This window comes from Carcharodon carcharias, chromosome 2 (assembly GCF_017639515.1).
Source record: "Carcharodon carcharias isolate sCarCar2 chromosome 2, sCarCar2.pri, whole genome shotgun sequence".
In the NCBI taxonomy this organism is placed as follows: Eukaryota; Metazoa; Chordata; class Chondrichthyes; order Lamniformes; family Lamnidae; genus Carcharodon; species Carcharodon carcharias.
The window spans coordinates 116,638,761-116,666,686 of record NC_054468.1 but is presented as its reverse complement, the minus strand read 5'-3'; positions in this window follow the sequence as shown (position 1 = coordinate 116,666,686).

Sequence of the window (27,926 nt, the reverse complement as noted above, 5' to 3'; positions counted from 1 at the left end):
AACACAGAAGGAAAGCCTCACTCAGAATATAAAACCAAAAATGCAGAACTAATGTGGTACCCACAGCAAATGACTGGAGAGATGAATTAATAATGTAGTGGACAATACAAGGAAGAGAGGCAGTAAATTCCAAGTATTTATCACTGCCGTTGAAACCACAACGTTGTTGAAGCTATATTGATGCATAACTTTGTTTTCTGTGCTTAGTGGGTCTAAACATGACCTCTAATTTTAATTAATTAAAGACGGATGAAAAGTCACCAAATGTAAATGGGTTAATGTATTTGTAGGAATACAAACAGAAAAATGCCTTAAGCATTCATCTAATAATATTGCTGACTTTTCAAGTCACATTACAGGATAATTTGCTGTTTCATGTAGTCCTGAACCCATGGTTGAAGCTCAGTCACCAGTTACTCCATCATTTTAAAGACTTTGACAATGGCCTCCTGGAACTTAGCTCAGACAATGATCATCATTTAAGTTCCATGAACCACTCATAATTTGGAATTCTCTTTACTAGAGTCACATTTGTTCTTCTCAGAGTGCCTTCTAGTACATTACTGTTTAATGAAGTTCATATTAAATGTATGGTCTTACTAAAGTCGAACCAGGTATCCAGTATTCTCTATGTGATTCCAGTGGTGTTAGCAGGTAAATGTTTCTGATTGTTTTGAATTACCTGCTTTGAGGATAACTAGGTTCTCTTTAAAATCCAAAGCACACATTCAGGGTGCAACTTATTGTATTTCAGTTTGCTGTGCATTGTGAGACTCAACATTATCCTTTGTTTTGGTCTTCTGTTATCATGTAACAATTTAATTTTTGGTTTTGGTCTCAGTCCTGATTCGATAACCTTAAGTTATTTGAAACTATTGATTGATATTAAATCTGCTCTTGTTCATTTAAATCACCTCTGGGGCTATGGAGTAAGAATAATCTGACAGGACTAGAATAAATTCTTAGTCACATTGCTGAAAAGAGAAACATATTGCTGAAGCTTTTCGTCTTGCACTCATTGGGACAAACATAAAAATGCCAAATTTCAAACGCTCACGGCAATTTATACTACAGGAGAAAAGGGCGCTGTTTGGTTGACAAGTCGACTCTGATTGGCTGAGGCATTGCCATAGGGAAAGCAATGGGAAACTGTAGGCTCCCCAAGCTTCTGGGTAATTCAAAAAAGGCACAAGGCTTGAACAGATTATTTTTGTTTGCAGTGAATGACTGCATGTATGTTCAACCCTTGTGCCTTTTTTGAAATACCCAGGAGCTTGGAGAGCCTATAGTACCCCACTACTTTCTCTATGGCAACACCTTAGCCAATCGGAGTCGACTTGCAAACCAATCAGCACCCTTTTCTCTGGTAGTATAAATGATTGTCACATTTTGAAATTTGCTATTCTTGTGTTTGTGCTGATGAGTGCAAGATGAAAAGCTTCAGCAACAAGTCTCTCTTTTCAGCAATAGAAATTTCTCAATACTATCGATTTTATGGGGGCAGTCATCATATTCCTCCTTCACTGCTCTTCTCATTAAAGTCCTGGCAGGATTATGTCACCTATCTTTGAAATTATGCTGTAAAAATAACGGTGAGGTAATCATCCCTCACCATTACTAAAGTGTAAATCGGACAGCAACTTCCGGAGGGGGGGGGGGGGGCGTCTGCACTTGAGCAATTAAGCATGGAAATCCCAAAATCATTGTCCAAGATGTCCTGCTTCTTCAGGTGCTTTGGTCTAACAGTATCGTACTGAGCAGCTCAGCATTGAAACACATGAAGCGCATGAAGTTGCAGTGTGTACTCGATATCCACTAAACCTGTCATAAAAAAGAAGCTAGGGGTTGTCCATTCCAGTATTAGTGAATTTTTAACATCATGCTAACTATAATTACTGCCAACTATCCCGTCTGCCTCTAAAACTTTTACTTTGCAAGTGTGGAGTCACATTCTTTTGGTTTTCAATTATTGCTGGAGGTTCTTTATTAATATAAATTTTGAAAATATTTTCTTTAATTGTTTCTTCCTATCTCTTTTATCTCCCTCTCCCTTTCTTGCCCTCTTCTTATTTTGCTTTCTGTACATGGTTTGATATTGAATTAACTATTGTACCTGAAATGTCCTGGCCTTGATTTTGTGCTGTTCCGTTAAGATTCTTCAATCTGATTACCTAAAAAAAAACCTGCATTTATATATGTTCCATGACCACTTTAAAGCACCTTAAAGTGCTTTACAGCCAATTAAATACTTGTTGAAGTGTCGCTCCTGTTGTAGTATAAGAAACGCAGCAGCCAATTTGTGCTCAGCAAACTTCCACAGACAGCAATGTGATAATGACCAGATGATCTTTTTGTGATGTTGACTGAGGGATAAATATTGGCCAGGGCACCAGGAATAACTCCTCTGCTCCTCCTTGAAATAACGCCACAGGATTCTTTGTACATGCACAAAAGCCGGCAGCTGGGGTCTCAGTTTAACATCACATCCAAAAGACAGTACATCTGACAGTGCAGTGCTGCCTCAGTGCTGCACTGGAATACCAGCCTTGAATTTTTGCACTCAGGCCCTGGAGTGGAACTTGAACACTGAAACCTTCTGATTCAGAGGCAAGAGTGCTACCAACTGAGCCAGGGCTGAAAGACTCAATAGCACTATATCAAAGAATAGTTGTAGACCTCTCCTCAGTGCCCTAGAGCCAATAGTTATCCATCAATCAAAATCACAAAAACATATTGGGTGGAATCGTCCCAGATTTGCACTAAGTGCAGCAGTGGGCAGGTAAAATGATGTTTTACCCATCGGCCGTGATGGTGGGTTTTCACGTTGTATCAGTCCTAATCCCACCACACCATTTATGCATTCTCAGGAAACACGCCATTTTCATGGCAGACGGGCTCTCATTCGCCCTCCCGCCATCACCTCGCTGGACGCCATATTTAAAGTTCAGCCTCGCACCCATATTTCAGCGCTTCCAGCCCACGCCTACTGCAGGAAAGATGCCCACGAGAGGCAAAAAGACAGCAGCTGCCAGGTTTAATGACGCGTGACTGGAACACCTTTTGGATGCCATGGAGACCCATCATGATGCCGCAGGATGGGCAGCGGAGTTACCAACCAGGCTTGGGATGTGGTGGTCAGCGCCAATGCCCTGCAAAAGAGGACAGCCACCCAGTGCCACTACAGGATGCATGGTCTCATCCATTCTACCGGGGTAAGTCACTCTGCTCATCACTCTCAACTCACACACTCCCAAACCCATCACACATCCACAGGGATCTCACACCCCAAGGGACAACACCACTAACTCTCACACACACCCTCACATCCCCATCAGGCTCATATCCTCTGGAGCTCACAGCCTCATCCCATCCATGGCTCCGCTCACCACACAAACATTCTACACAGTGCCATCGTCCTGCTCACACTCTCTCCATCTGTTTTCATTCAGGAGAAGCCTGCTTGCATCAGCAGGGAGAGGTCCCAGACCATGGGTGGAGTGGCCCAAATTAGGCCCCTCACTCACTTTGAGGAGCATACTATCGATCTGACTGGTGAGGATGTGGACTCTGCCTGTGGCAACGGTGAGGTCGGCGGCAAACAGGCACCCGAGGACCCTGCACCACATCATCCCCCTCTCAACGCAACTGTGAGTGCTCTCTCTCCTGCTTTTAACTCTGCTGCCATGCACTAATTATCTCCACTTTGGTTCACAGGGAGCTCTGCCAAGCGACCGACACCCTCAGCCAGCCAGTCCCTCATCTCCATCCACGTCCTCACCTGCAGCCAAGAGGACACCACCTCCAGTGAAGAGGTGGAAAGAAACAGCCCGGAAGACTCGTCACCACAGAGGGAGCAGCCGGCCCACGAGTGACTCTGGAGGGAGAAGTGTGTGTGTGTGTGGCAGGGCCTTTCAGAGCCTCGTGCTCTCCCATCTCAATGTTCTGAGCATGTTGGATGCAGCCTGCTGGGATTCACTTTCAGTTGCCCATCTGAGATGAGCTACATCTCCACCCACCCACTGCTCACACTCCCATGCAGCACCTGATCTCACCCACCACAACTCTCGTTTCACTTTTGATTTAGCCAGCACTGTCTGCTTTCACTGCATTGTGCGCTCCCCTGTGTTTTTCCCTCACCCGGTCCCCCACTTCCTTTCCCCCATCATAGTTGACCCCCTGGCATCACCTTCCACCTCCCCTCTGTCACCTACCAGCCACAAACCTTTTCCTTCGGGGATGTCCAGGTGAACGTGCATGTTCCTTTCCTTCCTGAAAAGCCCACCCACCATCCGCATTCACCTTCCCGATCTCCTCCTTCCCACCCCTAGGGTGTGCGTCTGTCTCCGGGTCCCCTCACCAGCCACCCTCACTGTCCCCTTTATTGCTACCATTGAACCCTCACTCTCTCACCCTACCTTCTCACCCTCCCTTTATACCACGCCCACCCTCAGTTCACTCCTCAGGACGTAGTCCTACACTTATCCAATCCCTGCCATGCGCATTCACCTGCACTTCCTCCCTCAACACCCCTTCCCCTCCTTCACACCCCTTCCCCCTCCACACTCCTTCACCCCATCGCATCCCTTCTCCCCAGAATCCCTTTACCCCAGAACCCCTTCCTCCTGGGACCCCTTCCCTTCCTGGAATCCCTTCCAGCACCCCTCAGCCCTCCCAAACCCCCGACCCCCTGGACACCCTCCCCACTTAGCCCCTCCCCCTCCTGACCTTCCTCCACCCTTACTTCTCCCTCCACCCTTCCTCCCCTCTCCGCACCCTTTCCTCCCTCCTGGACAGCCTCCCCTCCTAGCCCTCCTCCCCTTGCACCTTCCACCCCCCTTACACCTATCTCCCCAGTTGTCATCTTCTCTCCTGGTACCCCTCCTCCACCCGTTCTCCCCCCAACAGCCCCACCCCATCCTGACACCTTCATTACCCCCCAACCCAATCTCACCCCACCTTGACACCTTCATTCCCCCTCAACCCAACCTCACTCCCACAACACCTCTTTCTCTCCCAGCCTATCCTAGCCCTTCCTCTCCCACCCCCTCACCCGTCATCTGGTGTGAGCATCAATGGTGACTATCCAACTTCTGGGTGCTGCTTGTCCATGAGAATCCACCCAGCGTGCCGTGAGCCATTGCTGTCGGGCTCCAGCATCTTCCACTCCTCGGATGTGCGCGATGTGAGCAAGGCCCTGGCGGTAAGTCCTGACTCCTGCTTGTCACACTGGCCAGGAAGTGTTCTCTGATGTGGGTGGATAATCTAGCCTAGGGGCGGGGGGGGGAACGATTCCGGCGGGCAGCCTTAATAATGATACGCTGATGTATTACAATGAGGCTCCTGACGTTTGATGGCAGAGAACGCGGTCAGCGGGCTGAGCGGACGATCGCGAACTGGTTTCACGCCGTCGTGAAACCGGTCACACCACCAAACTTGCCTGACGCTGTGCGGACACGGAAAATCCTGGCCATTATCTGATCGTGATTCAAGTAATGTTTGTGGGAGCTTTCTGTGCGTAAATAAAATGGTGGCTACAGTGTAAAAAGTAACCTTGTTGGCTGTCTGGGACATCCTGAAGCTGGCAAAGGTGCTACAGAAATGCCAGTCTTTTCTGTCCCTTTTCAGAACTCATTTTTAATTTGTTTTCTTCTCTGGTGATCACAGGTACAGAGAAGTCAGTGAAGGCAAGGCCTCGAAAAAGAATGGGGGTAATCTTGACTCTGGATGATGGTGTAAAATAGACAACTTTGATTCATCCACATGTTCCACATCTGCCCAGAACATCAAAGGAAATAAAGAATAGAATCGACTGGGGGAGGGATGAAGGTAAGTTAGGAAGCAATCTTGACCCCTGGAGCTGAGTAATTATAACCATTAATTTGCAGGAAAAGATTAATATTGGCACAGCCCCGGGATTATGTGAGACACAAATAATAATACTTTCTTCCAGTATTTATTTAAAGTTATTATTTGCTTAAGCAAAGTATTTTAATGATGTAGGACCAGCTTAGTAAATCAGCATGTTTTATTAATATTATAAATCACACCGAGCAATGGGCTGGGACAAGCAGAAATGAGGCGACTCAACTTGTTCCTCTGTTTCACACCTGGAAAAAATAAAAATATTTTCCAGCTTTCCAATGCATTGCAGAAAGATTTAAACCCGTAAACGGCTATTATTTGTGAATGGGTGCAGGACGGTATATATTAAACTTGTTTTCTCAAAAGTTTGCTGAGGCCGTATTTTAGTGATTCTTTTCATGCTTCTTTCAACATTGTATTTCCATTTATTTTCTATATATTTTACAGCAGATTGTGTCACCAACAACAGGAGCCTTTTCGTCAGTGTAACTGGCCTCTCTTCCACCTTTGCATTTTCAATTATTAAACTGTTAACCTTTGTTAGTTCCAAAATAGTTCTTTACTTTCCTACATCCCTGTAAGATGCTGTGTAACTGTCAGCCAATCTTTCATTTCCTGACTGCCCATGAATTCATTCCTTTTCAGTTTCTTACAGTACCGCGACCCAGATCCTTGACCTTCTAATAGACAATCAAAGTGACATAGAATTCCTCAATTGAAGTTTATTGACTAGTATAATGTTGAGGCTTCTTTTAATTAGTGTCGGACGTGTGGAATAATAATCAAGTGAGTCTTAATTAACGCAGAGATAAGGGGATTCAAGCCAATAAAGTGCCAGCTGTGGCTCAATTGGTAGCATTCTAGCTTCTGTGTTACTAGGTCATGGATTCAAGTCCTACTCAGAGACTTGAGCACAAAAATCTAGGTTGAAACTCCAATGCAGTACAGAGGGTGTGCTGTCTTCCGGATGCAATGTTGAACTGAGGTCCCTCAGGCAGATGTAAAAGATCCCATTGCGCTATTTTGCAAAAGAGCAGAGGAGTTATCTCTGGTGTCCTGATCAATATTTATCCTTCAATCAACATCACGAACACAGATTCACAGAATTGTTACAGTGCAGAAGGAGGCCATTCGGCCCATCGTGTCTGCACTGGCTCTCCGAATGAGCGTTATGACTTCGTGCCAATTTCTTGCCTTTTCCCCATACCCTTGCACATTGTTTCTATTCAAATAATCACCTAATGTCCTCTTGAATGCCTCGATTGAATCTGCCTCCACCACACTTCCAGGCAAGTGCATTCCAGACCCAGACCACTCGCTGTGTGAGAAAGTTTTTTCTCACAACGCATTTGCTTCTTTTGCGAGTCACTTCAAATCTGTGCCCTCTCATTCTCGATCCTTTTACGAGTGGGAACAGTTTCTCCCTATCTAATCTATCCAGCCACCTCATGATTTTGAACACCTCTATTCTCTGGTCAGTATTATATTACTATCCATGGGAGCTTGCTGTGTGCAAATTGGCTGCTGCGTGTCCTACATTACAACAGCTACATTCAAAAGGTACTTCATTGGCTCTAACATGCTTTGGGACAGGCTGAGGTCATGAAATGTTCTTTATAAAAGCAAGTCCTCTTTTTCTTTTACGATTAAGCTCCACATTTATCTCTCTGAATCACAGGTATATGGTTGAAGCAATCTCTCATCTAGTTCTGGCTCGGCAGAAATTCTATAATGTGAATAACAGATCACACTGCTCTTCACTGTTGCGATTACGCGTTTGATTCTATTTCTGCCTAATTAGGTAAAGGTCTCCTCTTTCTTGCAGCTATGAGTCTTACTCCTGCTCCTAATTCATATGTTCGTGTTAACTTATCCTGTGCTGAGCACCACACTCCAGTTCACATGTGAAGGCATTAGAGAGAGTGTAGAAAAGATTCATGAGAATGGCCCCAGGAATGAGAAACTTCAGTTACGTAGATAGGTTGGAGAAGTTGGGACTGTTTTCTTTGAATATAGAGGAGGTTGAGAGGAGATTTGATGAAGGTTTTCAAAGTCATGAGGGATCTGGACAGAGTGGATAAGGAGAAACTGATCCCATTGGTGGAAGGATTGAGAATGAGAGGGCACAGATTTAAGGTAATTGGCAAAAGAAGCTTTGGTGACATGAGGAGAAACTTTTTGACACAGCGAGTGGCTAAGATCTGGAATGTGCTGCCTGGGAGTGAGGTGGAGGCAGGTTCAGTTGAGGCATTTGGAGGGAATTAAATTATTAACTGAAAAGGAAGAATGTGTGGGGGTTATGGGGAGAAGGGGGAGCTGTGGAATTGCACTAGGTACATTCCTCCTTTGAAGAGTTGGCGCAGACACGATGGGCTGTAACTGTGATTCTGAGATTCTATTCTGTGATCTGAAGTTTAACCCAGTTTGGGGGTGGCAGGTGTGTTGTGGGGGAGGGGTGACAGTGGGGTGGGATTGGGTGCAAGTTGACAGCATGAAACGATCTATAACGCTGAGGTTTTGTACTAGATTTGTAACTTCACTCATTCAGGGCTAAATCCAATGGCTGCTTGCCCCTTTAAGAAGAAAAGGAACTAGCCAGGAAGTATATAAACATTTCTGGTTAATAATAAAAAAAAGAGCAGTGGAGAAGATGCATTTTGAAAGTGCGATCTAAGCAAAGAATGATGGCAACAGGGAGAGAACTTCACTGTGATGGAAAGCTCCCAGCAGGAGCAGAGAAAATGAGGCAAATCAGGTGATTTACTTATGGGGGGGAATTGGGCAAGCGAAAAAAATCAGCAAACACAATAATTAGTATGGCGTATGGCTGAGCTAACAGCTTTATTTTGGGAAAGTCTGCATTGTAGTAATGTCAGAAAGCTGGGACTGATGAGTCCTTGTGTTTGCATCAATCAGAAGGATTCCCTTTGCGGCGAGAGAAAAACAGCAAGACATGAAAAAAAACTATATATGCTTGAAGTGTCTATTTTGAGCATTGAAGCCTTTGCCTTCCAGGAACTAGAAGTGTAAGAGAAACTGATTGTTTGTGTTTTTATAATGATATAAAGGCACTAATCACTCATAAGGGATTGTGTAAACACGTTGTGGGTTCATTTATCAAGACTAGGCATATAAGAACATTTATGCATGGATGGAAAGCTTGAAGACATCAGCCGCAGAGTTGTGTGTGCTGTGCTCAGCTCACAGGCCAAAGTGAAACTGAGACTGGATCACATGACACACTTCCCCTCTAGTGATGGCATGCTGCTATCCCTTAAAGGCATGTTACAACAGCGATGAGGGCAAATAGCATCGGCAACTCATGCCTGTAGACGTAAAAAAAATCTTAGATCGATTCAGAATGGGGAAAGGTTGAGGCAGAGCAGCAGTCAAGGGAATTTTGGGGGTAATATCAAAGGGAGAGAGAGTTTTGAAGGCAGGAGTAGAAGTAGGAAGCTAATGTGATTCTGGAAGGCATTTGAGAGGGCAAGAAACGTGCTACTGATAGACTGGGAAAAGACAAAGTGGGACGGCACAACCAGGAGCCATTGGAATAGTCAAGGTGAGAGTGATGTTGAGCATCCTGGCTGTAGAAAGAGCAGGAACAGGAGCAGAAGCAAAAGTCAACAGAGCTTCTGAGACTAACGTATAACAGTACAAGCAGTCTGGGAGGCTGCTTGCAGAATGATATGGGGACTAAAAGAGTTACATTAGAAGGAATGATTGTAGATCAGGCTTGTATGGCCTTGAGTATGGAAGATTAAGAGGTAATCTAACTGACATGCATAAGAAGATTAAAGGAGCTAATAGGATATCCCAGAAGGAAAAAACAGTTCAAAAATTTCAAATCCCAGTAAAAATCAGTAATACTGGCACCAATAGTACTGGAATTCCATTTTAAGGAATACAAGTTCAGTTTGGACAAGTTTTGCTGGTCCCTTTCATTTTCAAATTTTACTGCTTTTTTCTTTTGAGGCAGATAGAGAGGGAACAGTTGGGGGGAGGCAGGGGTGGCGTGGCACATGGGGGCATCCATAACAAGTAGGCATTGCCTTAAAATTAGAGACAGGCTGTTCAGGGGTGAAGTCAGGAAGCAGATAGTGGAAATCTGGAACCCCCTCCTCCCAAATAACCATTGAGGTTGGGGGAAGAGGGGGTGGGATTCGCTTGAAAGTGTCAAAACTGAGGTTGGTTGATTTTTGTTAGGCAAGAATGTTAAGGGTTATGGAACCAAGGCGGGCAGATGGGTTAAAATACAAATGAGCCATAATCTAACTGAATGATGGAACAGTCCTGAGGGGCTGAATGGCCTCCTCCTGTTCCTGCGCTCCTATTCCAGGGTTTTATTTAAAAAGTTGCAGCAGCTGATGTGAACCGTATCAGGCAGACAAGGGCCTATTTTATACTTGATTTGCCCGATTACAATATTCTCAGTAAAATTCTTCTGAATCAATTCATTATTCATAAGCTTTGTTATTGTGCAACTGCATCACCTCTTGCTGAATCTGAGAAGCATTTGACCAATTAGCATATTAATTCAGTCTTTGTTTTCCTCTGGTTTTTTTATTACTGATTTAATAGTATTATTACGTCAGCTTTTAGTGAAAATAAAGACCAGCAACATTTTCGAAGAAGCCCCCCTTAGAGCTACCGATGACTTTCACTATGTAACGAGGTTTACAGGTGACTTCCTTTCACTAAGGTAAAAGGATTAAAACGTTGCCAGGAGCTGATGAATTTTCCATCGCTTTCCTCAAAATGGCCTTGCCTCTAACGAGGGTCAATTCACTGAGATCTCAATTGTTCCAAAATATACGTCGAAAAAGGCCAAGCAGTTTTTGCTGGCACATAGGAACACTGGGGACAGGAGGAAGGCATTCAGCTCCTCGAGGCAGTTCTGCCATTCAGTGAGATTCTGCCATTCAGCGAGATCATGGCTGATTTGGCACCTAACTCACATTGGTACTAATGACATAGGTTAGAAGGGGGACATGGTCCTGCAATCGGAATTTAGGGAGCTAGGTAGAAAATTAGCAAGCAGGACCAATAAATTCGTAATCCCTGGATTACTCCCAGTGCCAAGTGCAAGTGAGCGCAGAAACAGGAAGGTAAGACAGATGAATTTGTGGCTGGAAAGATGGTGTAGGAGGGAGGGCTTTAGGTTCCTGGGACACTGGGACTGGGTCTCTGGGGGATGGCACCTGTACGAGCTGGACAGGTTGCATCTGAACAGAGCCGGGACTGAGTTCCTTGCGGGTCATTTTGCTAGTGCTGTTGGGGAGGGTTTAAACTAACTCAGCAGAGGTGTGGGAACCAGGAGAGAATATTAGAAAATAATAGCAGGCTGCACGGAATGCTGGGAGAGGCAGATAGCACTGGAGGATTGTAAGTTAATAGATGGAGTTGGAGTAAGGGAGCAAGTAATTAAGTCTAAATCAGGGTTATACTGCATGTATGTGAATGCACGGTGTGTAGTTAATAAAATTGGGGAGTTACAGGCACTGATTGTCTTGTGAGATTATAATGTTGTAGCGATAATGGAGACCTGACTTAAGGAAGGGCAGATCTGGGTGTTAAGTATTCCTGGTTACAAGATGTTCAGAAAAGATAGGAAAGGGGAAAAAGGAGGAGGGGTGGCATGTTTGGTTAAGGAGAGTATTGGAGTACTGGAGAAGGAGGATGTGTCAGAGGATTCAAGAACAGAATCGATTTGGCTAGAGCTAAGGAATAAGAAGGTACAATTACATTGCTCGGTGTAATATATAGACCACCAGCTAGTGGGAAGGATATAGGGGAACAAATCTGCAAGGAAATTACATAGAGGTGTAAACATCATGGAGTAGTTATAATGGGGAACTTTAATTACCTGTGCATAGACTGGGATAGTGGTCGTGTAAGGGGTAGTGAGGGACAAGCGTTCCTAGATTGTGTTCAGGAGAATTTCCTACAGCAGTATGTGTCCAGTCCACCAAGAAAGGAGGCACTGCTAGACCTGGTTCTTGGGAATGAGGTGGGCCATGTAGATCAAGGGACAGTGGGGGAACATTTAGGGGACAGTGATCATTATATCATAAGGTTTAGGATGACGGTGGAAAATGATTTTGGTCAATCCAGGGTAAGAATAATCAACTGGCAGAGAGCGGACTTCAATAGGGCAAGAATAGAACTGGGCCAGATAGACTGGAACCAAAGATTGGTGGGAGAAACAGTAGCTGAACAATGGGCTACCTTCTAAGATTAGATGGTTTGGACACAGTCAAGGTATGTTCCGTCAAAAGGGAAGGGTAGGACAAACAAATCCAGAGCTTCCTGGATGACAAAGGAGATAGAAATTAGTTAAAAATAAAAAAGTTTGCTTGCGACAGCAAATACAATTGAGAACCTAGCTGAATACAGAAGGTTCAGAAGGGATGTGACAAAACAAGTATGAGAAGCAAAGAGGGATTATGAAAAAAGACTGGCAGTTAACAGAAAAGGAAATCCCAAAATATTCTATAAGCACATCAATAGTAAAAAGGTGCTAAAATGAGGAGTAGGGCCAATTAGGGACCAAAAAGGGGATTTACACACAGAGGCAAGAGGCATGGCTGAGGTGTTAAATGAATACTTTTCATCTGTCTTTACCTACGAGGCAGATGCTGCCCAAACCATGGTGACAGGAGAGGAAACTCAGTCGGTAGACGTGTTTAAAATTGATAAGGAGGAGGTATTGGATAAGCTGTTGGTACTTAAATTTGATAAGGCACCAGGACCAGATGAGATGCATCCAAGAATATTGAAGGAAGTGAGAGTGGAAATTACAGAGGCACTGGCAATAATTTTCAGTCTTCCCTGGATTCGGGGAAGGTGCCGGAGGACTGGAGAATTGCAAACATTAAGCCCTTGTTCAAAAAAGGTTGTAAAGATCTGCCCTGCAATTACAGACCAGTCAGTTTAACTTCCTGCAATTATAGTTTAACTTCGGTGGTGGGGAAACTTCTAGAAACAATTATTCAGGGTAGAATTAATAGTCAGATGGAAAAATATGGATTGATTTGGAAGAGTCAGCATGGGTTTGTTAAAGGAAAATCGTGTCTAACTAACTTGCTGGAGTTTTTTGAAGAGGTAACAGGGATGATTGATGAGGGCAAGGACGTTAATGTGGTGTATATGGACTTCCAAAAGGCATTCGATACAGTGTCACACAACAGACTTGTGAGGAAAGTTATAGTTCACAGAATAAAAGTGACACTAGCAACGTGGATAAAAAATTGGCTGAGGGATAGGAAACAGAGAGTAAAGGTTAATGGGTATTTTTCGGGCTGGAGGAAAGTTTGTAGTGGAGTTCCCCAGGGGTCAGTATTGGGGCTCTTGCTTTTCCTGATTATATATAAATGATCTAGATCTTGGTATGCAGGGTACAATTTCAAAGTTTGCAGATGACGGAAAACTTGGGAGATTTGTAAACTGTGAGGAGGACAGTGTAGAACTTCAAAAGGACATTGTCACATCGGTGGAGTGGGCAGGTAGGTGGCAGATGAGGTTCAATGCGGAGAAGTGTGAGGCGATACACTTTGGTACAAAGAACATGGAGAGACAGTATAAAATAAAGGATACTATTCTGAAGGGTGTGCAGGAGCAGAGAGAGATCTGGATGTATATGTACATAAGTCTTTAAAGATGGCAGGACAGGTAGAGAGAGGTGTTTCAAAAGCATACAGTATTCAAGGCTTTATTAAGATGGACATAGAGTACAAGAGCAGAGAGGTTATGATGAACTTATATAGGACACTGGTTAGACCTCAGCTGGAGTATTGTGTACAGGCCTGGGTGCCACACTATAGGAAGGATGTGAATGCATTGGAGAGAGTGCAGAAGAGGTTTATGAGAATGGTTCCAGGGATGAGACACTTCAGGTATGAGGAAAGATTGGAGAAGTTGAGACTGTTTTCCTTGGAGAGGAGAAGGATAAGAGGAGACTTGATAGAAATTTTCAAAATCATGAGGGGCCTGGACAGGGTAGATAGGGAGAAATTGTTCCCGCTTGTAAATGGATCGAGAGCCAGAGAACACAGTTTTAAGGGGTTTTGCTAAAGAAGCAAATGTGAGGTGAGAAAAACTTTTTCACACAGCGAGTAGTTAGAGTTTGGAATGCATTGCCTGGAATGTGGTGGAGGCAGGTTCAATTGAGACATTCAAGAGGGCTTTGGGTGATTATCTAAATAGAAACAATGTGCAGGGTTATGGGGAAAAGGCAAGAGATTGGCACTAAGTTAAATTGCTCAGAGAACCGGTGCAGACACGATGGGCAGAATGGCCTCCTTCAACACCGTAACAATTCTGTGATTCTGTGAACTCCACACACCCACCTTTGCTTGACGTCCCTTAATACCTTCGGCTAATAAAAATCTACCAATCTCAGACTTAGAATTAATAATTGACGTAACATCAATTGTTGATTGGAGTAGAATTCCAAATTTCTAACACCCTCTGTGTGCAGAAGTGTTTCCTAATTTCAGTCCTGAAAGATTCAACTCTGAGTTTTAGATTTTGCCCCCTAGTCCTGGACCCCCCAACTAGCTGGATTAGTTTCTCTCTACCGACCCTATATGTTCCCCTTAATACATTGAAAACTTCGATCATTCTTCAATCAAAATACATTCTTGAAAGAATATGCTCCATAATCTTGTTCAAATCATCATATTACATTCAACGTTGCCATGAATCCAATTGTAAATGCAATGTTATGCAGTGAAGTGTTAGGATTAAAATAAAATTTACCTTGAACAGGACTTGTATGGGGCAGGAATGGCTCTACATTTACAGCTGTTGGCTAAAAGAAATTGAGTCATGGTGAAGATTAGCTTATAGCAGGGATTATGGGTAGTGATGCGCTCAGAACTGTGACATATCTGTCAATATTGAGAACTCAAAGTGATCTGTGACATTTCTAATTTGGGTTTTGTTCGGCTTCAGATAACGTGCCGCATTAGTTTTTAAGGATGATTTGTGCTGTTCTTTGTGGTGGGACACTGTGTGAAATAATCTCTCAACGTTCAGTTTAAACTGAAATAAAAAGTCATTTCGCAAACAGCTGAAGCAGACCATTTATTCTCTTTGAAGTGCTTGATCTGGCTTGGGAGACTTAGTTGCTAATGAATGGTTCCTGGGGAGCTCAGGCTTTTCGTTAATATTGCATGAGGTAAATTTACATTATACAGAGTTAGCTCAGTCCATTTCAGCTGTGTTAATGTAATTGGACAATATACATAGGAAGCGGTAAGCAAGAGGTCCAGTGTATGTAACTGCTATTCAGCATGGCTTTACATGGCACATATTGGCAAATAGAGGCCAGAACTTTCTTGGGTAAAATTATGAAACATGCAAAGAGCTGTAGAAGTTTGGAACTCACTTCTGCAAAGAGCCAGATCAATTGTAAATTAACTTTGCCAAAGGAGATGGTTTGTGCCCCTGTTTGTTAGTCTGTTTGCTTGTCTGTAAACAATATATTTCAAAAGCTAATGGACGGATTTCAACAAAACTTGGTACAAAGATAGGGTAAAGCCCAAAGAAGAATTGATTAGCTTTTGGTGAAGATGCTGATCCAGATGCTGGAACTTTTAAAGGATCCGTTAACACTGGGCCGTAGATGTCGCTGCCTAGGCCAACATTTTTAACGCCCGTCCCTAACTGCCCTTAAGAAGGTGGTGGTGAGCTGCCTTCTTGAACCGCTGTGGTCCATGTGGTGTAGGTACACCCACAGTGCTGTTAGGAAGGGAGTTCCAGGGTTTTGACCCAGCGACAGTGAAGGAACGGCGATATAGTCCCAAGTCAGGATGGCGTGTGGCTTGGAGGGGAACTTTGCAGGTGGTGGTGTTCCCATGCATCAGCTGCCCTTGTCCTTCCAGGTGGTAGAGGTCACGGGTTTGGAAGGGGCTGTTGAAGGAAGAACTTGACTTTGAGCATCCTGCAGAGACACTGCTGGTGAAAATTCTCCAGCGCCCAGAGATGCCTTTTGTAGGCGACCCAAGTCTCACTGCCATATGGATGGGTGGTGACAGCACCAGCTTTGTAGACTAAAAGCCTTAAAACAATAAGACCACATGTGCTATCAAGTGGGGAATCCTTTGCGCACTGCAGATTTTCACTGAGGATGGAAAGAGTGATGAATAATTTATCAATGACTATTTATAATATTTGAGACTTGTTCATGTGATGGCTCTTTTTTGTCAGAGAGGATGTGTGAAAATGTACTATTGCTGAGGGAACAATGCCTTCCTGCCAAACACCGCATTATCACGCTTTCATAATGAAATTTGACAGCAACTTGTGTGACTAGGTGGTGAGTGCTTTTAAATTTTTCTTGATCAGATGTGCATCAGAAAAGAAAAAAACGAGAAGAAAGCAAAGTTTGTCATTGAGCCACATAAGGAGATAAATGGGCAGGTGGCCAAAAGCTTGGTCAAAGAGGTAGGTCCTAAGGAGCGTCTTAAAATAAGAAAGAGAGGCAGAGAGACGGAGAGGTTTAGAGAGGGTATTCCAGGGCTTAGGGCCTTTGCAGCTTAAGGCACGGCCTCTGATGGTGGAGCGATTAAAATTGGCAAAAGGCCAGAGTTAGATGAGTTCCGATATCTCGGAGGGTTGTGGGGCTGGAGGAGGCTATAGAGATCTGGGGGGTGTGAGGAGGTCATGGGGGTGTCTGAGAACAATTTTAAAAGCGAGGCATCACTTGAATGGGAGATTGTGGGCGGAACCGTCCCAGGATTGCACTAAGTACGGTAGCGGGCAGGTAAAATGATATTTTACCTGCCGGCCGCAATGGCGTCTTCTCAAGCTGCATCGTTCCAAGCCCCCCATGTTAATTATGCGTTCTTGTTTCCATGATGGGTGGGCTCTGATTCGCCCAACACGTCATCGCCTCGCCACTTCATCACGCCGGACACCACATTTAAAGTACAGCCACACACACACCTCTCAGTGCTTCCAGCCCAGGACTGTTGCACTGAAGACATAGCCCTGAAAGGCAAGGAGACTACAGCCCCCAGGTTTAGTGACGCATCCCTCGAGCGCATTTTGGACACCATGGAGGCCAACCATGATGTCCTCTATCCCGGCTCTGGCTGCAGGAGGGGCAGCTACATTACCACTCCGGCTTGGTAGGTGATGGCAGTGGTGATCAGTGCCGACGCTGCACAGAAGAGGTTGGCCAACCAATGCAGATAGAGGATGAATGATCTCATCCATGCAGCCAGGGTAAGGCGACCATTCATCACTTTAAACTCACACACTCACAAGCCCAGCACACATTCACTGGCATCTCACTCACTGCCAGCTCAAGGGACATCACCACTCTTTCTTTCACCCACACCTTGACATCACTATCTGGCCGCATCTCCTCTGGACACGGCCTCCTCAGCCCTCACCACCTTGAGGCCACTTGCAAAGATCAACATGTGCCTCCTCACACACCCTAGGATACCCTTCTTCCTCAGTATAGTCCTCACCCTGCTGCCTCTTCCCTTGCCTGAGGACACTTCTCCCCCTTCCCCAGGCAGGCCCTAGTCCTGCAGACGTACAAAGCCACCCCTGCCTTATGGCTGGCCTGGTAGGCAGAGATCTGCCCGTAAGTCCCCTTAAAAATGATGTGGTGCTGCCTGCAAAGTCTGGCGCTGATGACTGTGAGTGCTGCCCGAAGCAAGATAGGCAAACAAACCTCAAAGTCCAGAGCAAAGTCCAGTTGGCCAGGTACATGTCACTTATGTACAGTTGTGAAACCCCGTTGGCATGGTTGGATGGTCCAGCATGGGGGGCATGAGACTGGCTGGCTAGACTCCTAATGATATGCAGATGTATTACAATGAAATTCCCAACGTCTGATGGCCAGAAACGTGGCCCACCACCGATGGGCTGAGCAGACGATTGCAAACTGGTTTCACTATGGCGTGAAACCAATTTTTGGCCTTCTCACCATATTGTCTGCTCACATTGCCGGACACGCCTGCTGCCAATGGGCACGGACGATTCCTCCCTGTGTCAGTTAGGGTGACAGAGGAAGGTGCTAGGTGAGTGTCAGGACACAGGTAACAGGTAACCTCAAATTTATGGAGGGTAGAATGTGGAGGCTGGCCTGTGGGAGCATTGGAATGGTTGAGTCTAGAGTAACAAAGGCATGGGTGAGGTTTTCTGCAGCAGGAGAGCTGAGGTCAGGGCAAAGTCGGCTGATGTTATGGAGATGGGAATAGATGGCCTGGTTGGATATATTCCTGGAGGTTTCATCACATGACCTCTCACCCCCTCTGCACCAAACTCTACCTATTAGTTGCCGAACACATTAATCCCCACAGTGCACCACCATCCCACACCAAGAAATTTACTCTCTGACTGGATGATTTTTGCCTGTCACCTGACTAGCTTCTCTAATGTTTTTATAACTGATAAACAAAAGTGCTTAATGTCACATCTGAAAGATGGCACCTCAGGCAGAGCAGCACTGCTTCAGTACTAAGCTGGAGTGTCAACCTAGGTTAAATAGTTGGAAGATTGAGTACCGCTGAAAAAAGGGATATTCTATCGAAGCTTCTCATCTTGCACTCATCAGGACAGCCACTCAAGATAAATCAACTGTAAAGGGAACAACAATTTATACTGTATGAGAAGAGAGTGCTGATTGGTTGGAAAATGGACTCTGATTGGTGAAGGCATTGCCATGGGAATGCAGCATTGAACAGTTAACTGCCCAGCTTTGTTCAAATTCAAACTGGGCTGGTCAATTCTGATTGGTAAAGGCATTGCCCTTGGGAATGAACCAGGGAATGATTGTTTCCTAAGTTTTTGGTTTGTTGAATAAGGTGCAAAGTGTGGACATGTTCCTTCTGTCTGCAAAGGACAGGGTGTGTGAATATATACGGCTTCCAGCATGCATAAGTGAGCCATACGAATATACAAATCAGGAGCAGGAGTAGGCCATTCAGCCCCTCGCACCTGCTCTGCCATATGGCCTCAACTCCACTTGCCTGCCTGCCTCTGATATCACATATTGCCCGGCTGACAATCTTAAATTGGCTTTCAGTGTACTTTTAGCATAATCAGGATTGTTTAGCAAGTACTATCCAATTGTAGAATCACATCTAATTTTGGACACTATGTTTTGAGCTTTGCAAGCACGGGCTGGTTGGGTATGGTCAGAACTTTGCCTGCTCCGAGGAGCCAAAGGGATATGCTGTTTGATGAAATCCACCCCCCACCAGTCATTGAGATGTATGGCCTATATATCTGGCATCACACTGGCACTGAAATTCATATACTACATTACTCACTTGTGTGAAAGGTAGAACATCTTTTTGGTTTAAAGGCAGCATCCTGTTAGTGGCGAAAACCACTCGTGTTGCCACTGCAAAGTAGCAGTGTGAAATTGCTAGCTTCACCTGTTGCTTGAATTTTTGAGACACTTTACCCTTCCAGTTTAACCTGAGGTGGACTCATCAATTTTCAGGACCAAAAGTGGCGGCCTTAGGCATATTCATGAGTTTGTGTAATTAACAGCGAGCGATGATCTGATTAGGGTAGCCATTATCTTGCAGGATGGCTTTAATGTGCCATCAAGCTTGCATGGTGAGCAAATGGCTCTGTTCCTATTTATGAGGTTGCTGATAGGCCAATCTTAAAGCATGTGGTACTGTAGGAATCCAATATATGCATTGGGATTTCTACAGTTCCATGCATTATAAGATTGGCTTTATCGGCAACCTCATAAATAGGGCCTGAGCCATTTTCATCCTTGATGCTGAAATAGGGCGCATCAATGCCATCCTGGGCAGTTAACTGTTCCATGCTGCATTCTCCATTGCAATGCCTCCACCAATCAGAGTCCACTTGCCAACCAACAGCACTCTCTTCTCATGCAGTATAAATTGTTGTTCCCCTTTACTATTGATGATTTCTTGCGGGCTGTCCTGCTGAGTGTAGGATGAAAAAATTCGACAGACTGTCTCTTTTTTCAGCAATACTCAATTTCTGTACTACCAAACGACTAATTGTAAGGTCAGTCAGTGGAAGTAGTGCCAATCGGCTTAAGTGACTGGAAAACATGTATGTATCATTTTTAATTTTCTTTTTCTAACACAGTGTGAGTCTTGATTTCAATTGCCAAATGCATGTAGTTGTTCCCTGCCTTCATTGGCAGTACCATTACAGAAAGTTCCTCAGCTAGCACTGGAGATATCACAGATGTGTAAGGTATAGTAAGGTATAGACGTGTAAGATCCACACTGTGGATCAAGGATAATGTTCCATCTTTGATGAAGGCCCCATCATCCATCACTCGCACAGTCTGTCAGAAAGCAAAGGACAGATTTCATCCTTGCATTGTCTCGGTCAGAAGCCTGCGCTGACTGCTTTTAATCTGATTTGAGAAAGACTTCTTTAGCATGTGATTGATTTACACAGCAACATATTAACCTTGGGTGAAACCAATTAACAAAAATTCAATTCCATTCCCTTTCCCTGGCTATAAAGAATGCTAAGAAACACTTAATATCCGAAAATTCTTCTACAGTTTAAGGCAATAAAACTTTGCAGATTCACCACAAGGCTTGTAAAACACTGGAAGCCTGGTTGTGGTAATTATGGTTTTATTTAGTATGCAATGCACATTTAAGAATAATACTTATTAAGGAAAATCACATGATCTGTAGTAACCAATAGGAGAGTAGTGTGGGTTTCCTCATCAAGCAGTGCAGAGATAGAGTTGAAGTTGAAAGCACACATATTGTTGCTGCTGAGTATTTTGTAAATAAACTTAATGTTTCCACATAAGAAGTGCCTGTGGATCAACTCTACCTATAGTACCAACCAGACCACCAATCACAACTGGCGACGAGGATCAATGGGATCAAACAAACTGGCGATGAGGATAAAGCACGATTGACAGAGGAAATCAAGTTAGAAAGAAATTGGCACTGTCCCTCACCCAGTGATTGTAAATAACAAGCTCTGTTAGAATTGAAAAAGTTATCCCCTCTCAAAATGCTGCAATTTGGGGGAATTGATCCTTTTGAACCTGCCAGAGATGATTGGTCTCAATACACAGAACTCATCATGTTATTTTTTCAAGTGAACAACATTATGGGGGAAGAGAAGAGACAAGCAATCCCCTTCAGTATTTGCAGGAGCAAAACCTACAGCTTGATTCAAAGTTTGACGGCACCCATTGCCCCAGATTTGAAGAATTTTGGTTAATTGGTAGACCTTGTGAAAGGTCACTTTCAGCCAAAGCCCTCAGTCATGATGCAGAGGTTCAGGGTTAATTCATGAAACAGAGGTCCGGGTGAGACAATTGCATGCTACATGGCAAATTTGAAGCAGCTAACGGAACATTGGTACTGTCACATGAGCTTGGACATGTGCATTAATTTTAATTAAAAAATTCCTGAAAATTTTAAATCATTCATGAAAATTCATCTCACCTGTGGATAAAGTTCCATGAAAAATGCGAAGGCCGCCTGGGCTCTTCGCCTGCCCCCCGCCAACCTTAAGGTTGGACAGGCAGCTCAGCTGATTGCCTTAATTGCTTTTTAACAGGCCTCAATAGGCCTTTGACAGTTGAGTGGGTGCGCAGCTGAACTGAAAATCTAAATGACCCGTGTCATCTTACGCCTTGGCGAGTGGGCCCCTCTGCATGTCCTGTTAAGTCTGCTAAGAACGGTAAGTTTTAAAACTTACTGGTGCATCTCCCTCTCCATCTTTTGCAAGTGCTCACTTTAGTTTTATGGAGTTGGTGCATCCGAATGTTGGGCAAGGCAATGTTGAGGTTTTCAAAGGCATATCGCCTCCATGCTTCGTGGCTGAGCTGAAGATTCTGCCCAATGTTTCCACCTGAGACGTGCCTGCTGATCCACTCTATCTATAATACCAACTCGGTCACCACACACAACAAACTGGTGACAAGGATCCACAGGATCCAACACTGATGATAGTGGTTTTGCTATCATTATAATCCATCCATCCCAGTGTAGTTACTTTTATAAAGTGCTCTTTATTTTAATTGTTGATCCTGACTTCACCTGCTGCCTTTTAATGGTCCTGGACTGTGAGGCCCTATTATTGACCAGAAGCTTATAGAATTGTTTTTTTCTCCTTTATACCCCGCACAGAAGAAGCAGGAAGGACAAAAGGCCATGGGACGGTGTGTTTTCTGCTTGCTTACCACAGCTGTAACAACGCAACCTGGAAGCTCTTAGCCAAACCAACACGAAAGATCGGGGAATTTTAAACTTAGATGAGTTACGCCCCAAGCTGCTTCTTCTCTGTGTCTTCAGCAAACTGCTTCAAGATTCAATCCACCCACAAAATTGGTCACGCCCCCGCCCCTGCCCCCACCCAGGTTTAAATGGCAAGATTTCACCAATTCGGGCTGGTTCAGGAAGACTCTTCAAACCGGGCTCATTTTCTGAGGCACTTGCCAGAGGAATTTTTCAAGGTTTCCTTTCAAATCAAAAAATATTTGATTTTGTGACTGGTGTTCACCAATATGCTATTAAATGGCTCAGTGTCACTTTTAAAGGTCATTTTCAGTGATTTTAAATTATACTCACAAATGGAGGACAGGACACGCTTACTGAAAACGTTTATATTTGGTGATAAATCCACTTTCAGCTGCGTTAATAAAACCCCTCTTAAATACACTGACGAACATCCAGAGTCCCTCAGGAAGAGAAGGCACAATTGTATTCTGTTACGCTTTCCCATTGCACTGGTTCATGCAATGCTTTATGCCTGTGAGTATGCTATGTAATTTAGTGGGAATTTTAAGCTATAACCTAATTGGCGTGAGTTCAAGCACATTTTGAGACCAACTTGCTGACTGCCCCTTCAAGATTGTTAACTCTCTTCCAAGAATTCCCAATGCAAACTCAGCTTGAATATGGTGGGAAACCCCAAATGTCTTATGCTGCACATTTGCAGTCAAATCAACTTCCAGCAGTCTCCATTTAAACGCTATACAACAGTGCCTATCTTCACAAGTTAATAAGGAATATGAGAGGAGTTGGCCAATCAGCTCATTGAGCCTGCTCCGACATTCAGTAGGATCATGGCCGATTGTGGCTTTAACTCCAGTTCCCTGCCTGCCCCCCACCCCCACACCCCATAACTCTTGACTTCCTTGTTGATCAAGAATCTCTCTAACTTAACCTTGATTAATGACCATCCTCCAGTGCTCCCTGGGGAAGAGAATTCTGGAGACTAATGACCCTCTGAGAGAAGATATTCCTCCTCATCTCTGTCTTAAATGGGAGACCTTTACTTTCAAACCTTGTTCCCTAGTTCTAGATTCCCCCATGAGAGGAAACATCCTCTCAGCATCTACCCTGTCAAGCCCCCTCAGAATCTTGTATGTTTCAATAAGATCACCCCTCATTCTTCTAAATGCCAGTGAATATTGTCCAAACCTGCTCAAATTTTCTTCATAAGACAACCCCTTCATCCTAAGAATCAGCCTAATGAACCTTCTCTGAACTGCTTCCAATGTAAGTATATCCCTCCTTAAGTAAGTAGACCAAAACTGGACACACTGCTCCAGGTGCAGTCCCACCAATGCCCCGTACAGTTATAGCAAGACTTCCTGACTTTTATACTGCATCGCCCCCCATTGCAATAATGGCCAACATTCCATTTGCCTTCCTAATTACTTGCTGTACCTGCATGCTAACTTTTTTGTGATTGATGTGCAAGGACACCCAGATCTTGCTGTACCTCAGCATTCTGCAGTCTCTCCATTTTCCTTGCTGCACATCTTATATGCTATTTCTAGCTCCACCAATAACAAATAGAAACAGTTGACAAGTGTGCTAAAGAACTGTGACCAACATATACATTCCCAAATATGGTCATCTCTAATTGCAACTTGCTGACTTTAAAGAGCCTGATGAGTTTGATTGTTCTCTGTTCCCAGTTCTCCCTTCAATCCGAAGCAGATGATATGCGGAACAATCCACAGGGTTACTGGGGCATGAAAGCAAGTGTTTGGTAAGCAAATATAAAAAAAAATTTCTTCCAAGAGTTAAATAAAAGTGCAGGCTTGCAATATCCCTTTGCATCAGAATGAAGCTTTCGTAAAGCAATTCTAACAGAGCGTAAAGCGTCAGATCCACAGTGGGAGGTTGAAAATAATGAGCTTTCTCTCACTTGGTCATAGGCTGGTGTAAAATTCTCCGATGCCTTGAAGCTGCCGGTGTTGAAAAAGAATCTCAGGGGAGTGAAGCCTCTAGAGAGCTCGTTTACTGAACAAATACATTCTACAAATGGCCTTGTGGAAATCTTTTGGAAGTCTTTGAGAGGATCTTCAGCAATATCTGTGCCGGAAAATGCCATATAAGATTAAAAATCTTTTCTTATCTCTACTGTGAGAATACATATGTTGTGTGTGTGTGTGTGTATACATGAACTTGCAAGCACTGTTCCCTCTCATTTTCCTTTCTAGTGTATGACATCTGTGTTGCACTGTGATACATTCCAGACTCTTGCATTATCGCAGACTTGTGTAGCTTAGAGGAAGCATGGCTTGCAGGTAACATGAAGAACCCTGTGTCACAGAATGGTACAATGACTTTGCTACTATTTTCTACCCAATCAAATCCTTCTTAAACTCTGTAAACTTGAGGCCATATGAAAACCTGTTGCTCATGTCCCAACTCACACACCAAGTCCTGTCCATCTCTCATCCCAGGCCTCCATTAGCTCCCAGTTAAGCAACACCTTGATTTTACAGTTCTCATCCTTGCTTTCAAATTCCTCTATAGCTTCGCCCCCTCGCAATCTCTATCCAGCCCTACAACCCTCAAAGAATATCTGTGCTACTTCAATCCTGGCCTTTTGTACAAACTCTGATTTTAATCGCTCCACAATTGGTGGCCGTACCTTCAGCTGCCTGGGCCCTAAGCTCTGAAATTCCCTCCCTAAACCGCTCAGCCTTTCCACCTCTCTTTCCTCCTTTAAAATGTTCCTTAAAACCTACCTCTTTGACCAAGCTTTCAGTCAACTGACCCAATATCTCCTAATGCAGCACGTGTCATATTTTGTTTTAAAATCGCTCCTGTGAAGCACCTTGGGATGTTTTATAGCATTAAAAGTGCTATATCAATATAAGTTGTTGTTTTCATCCTTAATTCTTGTTGCTTTTTGCGCTTGGTGCTTCTGCATCTGGCATATGTCGGGCTTTCTTGTCCCAACCAACTCACTGCACCGAGACAGATTTTCCCAGGCATTCGTTTGTGCAAAGTTGATGGCATGTGGCATAATCCATTGGCTGTGCTCTCAGCAGCAATGTGGCAGCTCCTAATGCTGTCTGTTCCATGAGAAACCAGGCTCTAAATAACCTTCTAAAAATCCTAGAAATGTTGCTAGCTGCAAGCATACCAACTTTTAGCCATTCAATGGTCTAACTGTCTCACTGTTGCTAATTTCCCTACTCTCTGAGTCCAATCATATGTTAACTTCATCAGTTTATATTAATCTCAGACTCTGATCTCAAGTATAAATTTCAGATCAGCAAGCAGTTAATATTGCATTATCTGTGACACAACACACCACAGCCTTTGTAAACTCTCTTAGGCACTTCACTAAGTAAACCTATCTACTAGTAATTTATCTGCTAATATCTAAGTTTAAGTGCTACTAACTATGATTCTTTGGTCAATAAACAATTGTTAGTTACTTTGTCATCTGACTATTTTAAAAAATTAATTGGCAGGAACGATAATTTATACTGAGCGGTTTGTGTAGATCTGGATGGGAGGTTGGTGGTGTTAATGTGAATCTAAATCAAATTGGTTGACATAAATAAGACAGTTTGGTGAGTCAAATTTAAGCATCATTAACTGACTCACTTTTCCAGAACCACTTTATCCAATTCAGGGTCACGGGGAGCAGGAACCTATCCCAACAGGTAATGTGTGCTTGGCACAGTACACCAAGGGCAGGGCACCAGTCCATCACACACTCACTAAGGAGCTATTTACCATAGACAATCCACCCAACCAGCATGTCTTTGGATGGTAGGAGGAATCCAGGGCACCCAGAGGAAACCCACACAGATACAGGGGGAATGTGCAAACTCCACACAGACAGACACCCAAGGTCAGGATTGAACCTGGGTCTCTGGAGCTGAGGCAGCAGCACTAACCACTGCACCACCATGCATTAACTTCCAGATGGAAACTGGGTGGTAAATGGCAGGTAGTTTTTTGATGAGTAGTTGAGGTGGAAGGTTAAGAATTCACCTTCGATAAATTTCCTTGATGGAGAATCAAAACCAACGTTGTAATGTTTGAAAAAGAAAAGCAAACTAGCTCATAAATTTGGTTAATTAGATAAACCTGGAATTTAAAAGTTACTATCACTAATGGTGGCCATATGACTAATGGATTATTTTAGAGACCTGACCACTTCATAATGTACTTTCGGGAAGGAAATCTGTCCTTCTTACCCGGTCTGGCCTACATATGACTCCAGACCCACAGCAATGTGGTTGACAACCTTAGCTGTCCTCTGAAATGGACTAGCAAGCCACTCAATTGTATTCAAGAACCACCTTCTCAGAAGTGGCTAGGGATGGGGGAAATATATTCTGGCCCTGCTAATGGTGCCCACATCCCTTGAATGAATAAAGCAAATGCTTACATGTTGTGGGGGTGCTAAGTGATGCTGGTGTGCTCAGTGCATGCTAGAAATTCTTCAAACAGCCCATGCACAGAATGGACAGGTGTGGCTATAAGCTCTCGCTGAATGGTATGAAGTAAAAAGAAATATCCAGCTGACACATATGAACATATGTACATAAGAACATGTGAATGTGCTAGTTGGGAGCAGGAGCAGGCCACTTGGCCCTTCCAGCCTGCTCTGGCATTCAATAAGTTCATGGGTGATCTGACTGTAACCTCCTGCCTACCCCCGATGACCTTTCACCCCCCTTGTTTATGAAGAATCTATCAAAACATTCAAAGACTCTGCTTCCACTGCCTTTTGAGGAAGTTCCAAAGACTCACAACTCTCTGAGAGAAAAATTTTTTGCCTCATCTCTGTCTTAAATGAGCAACCCTTTATTTTAAACAGTGACCCCTTGTTCTAGATCCTCCCACAAGAGGAAACATCATCTTCACATCTACCCTGTCAAGGCCCCTCAGGAACTTATGCTGTAATCAAATTGTCTCTTACTCTTCTAAACTTCAGCAGATACAAGCCTAGCCTATCCAGCCTTTCCTCATAAGACAACCCGCCCATTCCTGGTATTAGTTTAGTAAACCTGCTCTGAACTGCTTCCAATGCTTTTATATCCTTCCTTAAATAAGGAGACCAATACTGTACATTGTAATCCAAATGTGGTCTCACTGAAGCATAGCATCCCTACTTTTATATTCAATTCCCCTCTCAATAAACAGTAACACTCTATTAGCTTTCCTAATGACTTGCTGGACCTGCATTCTAACCTTTTGTGACCCATGCACTCGGACACCCAGATTCCTTTGAGATAGGCTGAGGCGGTGGCAAAATCATTTCCAGGTGAGTTAGCACTCGATCAAATTTATATGTATAGTTTTTTTTCTTGTGAAATTATGAAGATCTCCAGAGTAGTTGAGCCCAGTTTATGTTATGTTTTCTGTACTTGGAATGTTTCCATTATCTGTTGTCAGTTATTATTCTAGGAGAATGATTTACTATTCATGACTGTTTACTTTAGCTATTCAAATAAGCATTTGGAACAGTCAGAATCTTGGCAGAAGATCTCTGATAATCCAATGTTGACTGATTCTCCCTTCACTCACCTTAGTTAAGCTTTCCCTTCCTCTTCTGAATCCATGCTGCTTGTCCTTTGGTCTTTCAGTTTCCACATGTACACTGGCACCATCCACCTTGACCTCACCACTGCATCCCTCAACTCCTCCACTGTCATTAATTGTCAAACACCCAGTACAGGGTGAGCAGAAAGTTCCAGCTATTAAATGTCAGGAAGACCAAAGCCATTGGACCAGATTTTGTCTACCAAGGTGGGTAGCTAGAGTCAGGAAATTTCCTGACTTGCTGGACCTGTC